This window comes from Hyaena hyaena, unplaced genomic scaffold (genome assembly GCF_003009895.1).
Source record: "Hyaena hyaena isolate Hyena2069 unplaced genomic scaffold, ASM300989v1 scaffold_1205, whole genome shotgun sequence".
Lineage (NCBI taxonomy): Eukaryota > Metazoa > Chordata > Mammalia > Carnivora > Hyaenidae > Hyaena > Hyaena hyaena.
Genome location: NW_024081836.1, coordinates 4722 through 9442, shown reverse-complemented (window position 1 = coordinate 9442; position 4721 = coordinate 4722).

Here is a 4721-nt window from a genome sequence, read left to right as displayed (position 1 = left end):
CTGCAAAATATAGAACACTAGTAAATAGAGCCTAACAGGAAGACAGCAGAAATGCAGACTTTCTAAAATTGAGTATCTTCAGCTTCCCTATCTCAAAAATAGATTAGACTGTGACCTGTTATATCTGATTTGACATACTGCTTGTATTTCTTAAATGGCTAAGTGGTATAGGAAAGGAGACTCCCAAGTAAAGAAACCTAAACCCTCTCTTCCATAAAGATTTAAAGATGCACAGAAAACACCTACAAAAATAATGGTCACATTTCTCATTAAGTGAAAAATATCACTCAAAACAGTATTTTGCCAATTTTTTCCATGTAGACCTGTTATTTGAAAACAGCAATGCTGATATCTAATTTAAACTCCAGCACTTTGAATTAATGACTCCATTTCTTTGGTAGTCTTAAACACTGTACATAGATGACCTCCTTTATTCATATTCAATGTGGAATTGGATATCTGGAATATAAAAGAGGAAAATACATACTTAAAACTGTATGAAATGAAGTATTATATGAAAAAAATCAACCTTTTTTTGCTCTATTTTGTATTGTCTACAAGAGTATCACAGCAATTTAAAGAATATGTAAATTTTAATAGTTTTCATCTCTGCTTTCTCAGAAGACAAAATTTAAAACGCTGATATCAAACCATAATCACAGAGGGGGGGGGAAAGACCGAGGAAAAGAATAAGAAATGAAGACACTAACAAAAGGAGTGGAAAACCTCGTAATTACGCAGTGCCGTATGCAGAGCATTATCCTTGAACTGGTTGGCTCCTTGTGCCCTGGATTTTTGTGTTAATTAGGAGCATCTTTCATTAAGTATGTTTGTATCTTACTTAAACTCTTTCTAATTCAGCACTTTGTGTTCAGAAATAAACAAACAACAAAAAAATAGCTCTGTGCCACCTCAAAAAAATCCAAGATAAAGATAAAACATTTACTAGAAATATAGGCTGAATTTTTTTTAAGTATTTTTTTAAATGTTTTATTTATTTCTAGGAGAGGGAGAGACAGCGTGAGCAGGGGAGGGTCAGAGAGAGAGGGAGTGACAGACTCTGAAAAAGGCTCCAGGCTCTGGCAGTCAGCACAGAGACCGACGCGGGGCTCGAACGCACAAACCGCGAGATCATGACCTAAGCGAAAGTCGGACGCTTAACCGACTAAGCCACCCAGGCGCCCCTTATGAAAGTATGATAAAATATCTTTTCATTTATTTGGTATGGAACATATTTTTTGTTGAACATTTGTTTTTCCTTGAGAGTAAAATACAAGCCAATTTTGAAAAGTTCAAAATAACATTTTTGGAGCAAATATTATTTTCTGATGTTTGGAAACAGAAATTAGAAACCTAAAAGTCTTCAAATTATATATAGCTATCATCTAGAATATGTCTGACCCCCAAATCCAAGACCTGATACTATATGGTTATTCATCAAAAATTTTTTTCATGTTTTTTTTTTTATTTTTGAGAGGGAGTAGAGGCAGTGAAGGAAAGAGAGACTCCCAAGCAGGTCCCCCCCCCTCAACACAGAGTTGGATGTGGTGCTCTGTCCCAGGAACCCATGAAGTCATGACCTGAAATAAAGTCAAGACCTGAACACTCAACTGACTGAGCCACCCAGGCACTCTGGTAATTTGTTCTTAAGCAATACTATACTGAGTATTCATAATAGAAACACGGAACACTTTTCAGATACATGGTGTTACAAACTTTCACATTTTTTTTTAAAAGGCCCATAGAAATTCACCTGGCAAAATACTATAGACTTAAACTTTTAAATTTAAAACTTTTTTTGAAATTTCATACTGTTGGTCTGGCAATTTCCTTATGAATTTTTAACAGCATCAGTTCCTTAAAGTGATTAAATCTAATATCATCAAAAATTTTTATTAAAGATGTTAATGAGAGTAAATTATTTCAAATGAATACTTTATGCATAGATACACACAAAGGAGATAAAGAAGGAGGAAGAGAGAAAATCTTAAGTAATAATTTTAAAGTCTGAGTGAAGTTTTTGTATATAAATATCACTGAACATATAAAAAGAGAAGAAGGAATGTCTAATGTACTGGAACGAAAGTAAATCCCAAGGAATATATAGCTAACAAGTAAAATATTTAATTTAGTATCATATATTTATATCAGAAAATACTCATCATTAAAATAATTCAATAGAAGGTGAAGCCATCATAAACAGAGACCATTTTCAATGTCATAAGTAAAACACATAACTGAATACCTGATAAATGCCAGACATTAAGTTAATCATGTGTTTGTACCAGCAATCTAAAGTGAAGTGTGAACTTGACACAGATGATGAACTGCTTCAAATCAATCATTTTCGATTAGAGCCTATAACAGTAACACTGTTGCTAGTAACATCAGTAATTTCTACATTAATAGATTTTATTTATTAAAGTAGTTTTAGGTTTATAGAAGAAAAGAAATGAAAGTGCAGAGGATTTCCACAGACTACACATCCTCCCTCTCCACCTTCCCACCCAGTTTTCCTGTGAATGAAATATTGCATTGATGCGGTTTGCTTGTTGTATCATATGATAAGACAGTTTGTCTTTATAGGAAGCTGGAAAACTGCCTTCCAAAAAGTGACTATTCCATTTTGCATATTCTTCAGCAATGGATGAGTATTTCTGTTGCTCTGCATTTTGAGTTGTTAGTGTTCTATGTTTTAGTCATTCTATTAGGTGTGTAGTGGTATCTCATTGTTTTATTTGTGTGTGATGTATATATGACAAGCATGTTATATGTGAACGGATAGTTTTTAATCATTCTTCCCAGGCTGTATTTTTTTTTTTTTTTTTGCCTCTTTGTTGTCGTATTGCATTAGCTAAGACTTCCATTGAAAAGTTGTGTAGGAATAGGGAGAGAGAGTATCTTGCCTTGCTTACCATTTTTAAGTGGAAAGCATCTAGTTTATTATCATTAGCCATGATGTTAGCTGTAGATTTTCAGGCAGATGTTCTTTATCAAGGTGAAGAAATTCTCCTCTGTTTCTAGTTTGCTGATAGTTTTTTTTTCAATCACAAATGGGTGTTAGATGTATCAAATGCTTTCTCAATGTCTGTTTATATGCTTATATTATTTTTCTCTTTCGGTTTTTTTTATTTGTATGTGGTATGTTTACATCCCTCTATCCACATTGTATGATTAAGCTGCAAAAACGCTAAGCAAATAAAAGTAACACTATGATATCTGTCTCTGATTAAGAAATTCAAGCCATGGAAATGGCACTACGTGCTTGGTAGGGACTAGGCATATACAAAGTACAGAGCGAGTCACAATGATTTCCTCTAGAAGTATGCTAAGTTAATAGAAATATGGCAAGGTTAAATAAACTGGTGTTATAACTTTATTAATTGCATATTTCCATTCATAAAACAAACATGTTTGATGCATAGATATTTATATACTTTTGGCAAATTCTAGTTAAAATCCTTGTTCATGAAACCAAATTTTTACTGTTTAACCTAGTATTAAATAATATATTCACACAAATATTTGTGTCAAATAAGTTAATTCTACAATCAAGTTAAACTAAATCAATAAACTTATTTGAAATCAAGTGACATGGGAAGTTACTATGTTAGGCAAAAAGGTAGATACATGGAATCTTATAATGTGACCGTTACTTTTGAGAACTTTGCATTATATTTAAATAAGTAATATGTAAACAAATGCACTACTACTTAAACAATAAATTATTTTAATATCAGTAACATACAAAATAGAAGAGATGGAAAGTCTCAAGGCAAACCTGTCAAGTAAATCCTACAAGCAATAATTATTTGGGCTTTCAAGGGTAGAAAAGATCAATATTATTGAAATACATATCACTTACACCAATTAGCTTCATCATAACAGATTTCATTTCCTGGTGCCTAATATTTGCCGCCAAATAAATCACATACTCTGTAACGTCCACTGAAGATTACTCATATGTTACTTTAAGAGCTCCTTTGAATATAACTCAGTTGTATTCCATTTCTTACCTCTTCTACAGGACTACTCAACTAGACTACTGATTTCTAACCTAAAAATATTATTTAGCTTCACACGCCAGTAGCTACTGTCAGCTTGACATAAGCCTAAGATGCCAACATGACCTTAAGAATTTGCTTGAGACCAATAAAAAAAAATTCTTGAGACCAAAGTAAACTTCCACCCTCCCACACAAAAAATAGAATAAAGAAAAATTAAAAAGTAGAGCTAAAAATGGGGAAACATCAGTTAAGCGCTAGGATTTGGCACTGCCTAAATCTATTACTTTATCCCTTATTACTTCCAATTTTCAAGAGAAAAGTTAAAAGGGGAGAAGATTTTGAAATTTAATTCATTGAAATCTGTCTCTTGGGTCTATAGAATTTTGATAATTGAAAATTATACATTCGGTTAAGTAACAGAATGACTAATTTACTAGTCATTAGTTTATGCTTTTCAGGAATATATTTAATATCTGTTTCTCTAAATAGTAATGTGAAGAGTTAACACATTCTTCTTATAATGCCCTATATATCATTATGAGATAGTCTTATTTTTGTGCAAGATGATAAACGTACATGTTTGGTATCCAAAACTAGGTTTAAAAAAGTGTTATTGACTTCTTTTAAACTTTGAAATGTGTTCTTAGAGCTACACAATCAACAGATATCATATAAAAATACAATTATACATATTAATTAATAGACATTTATTAA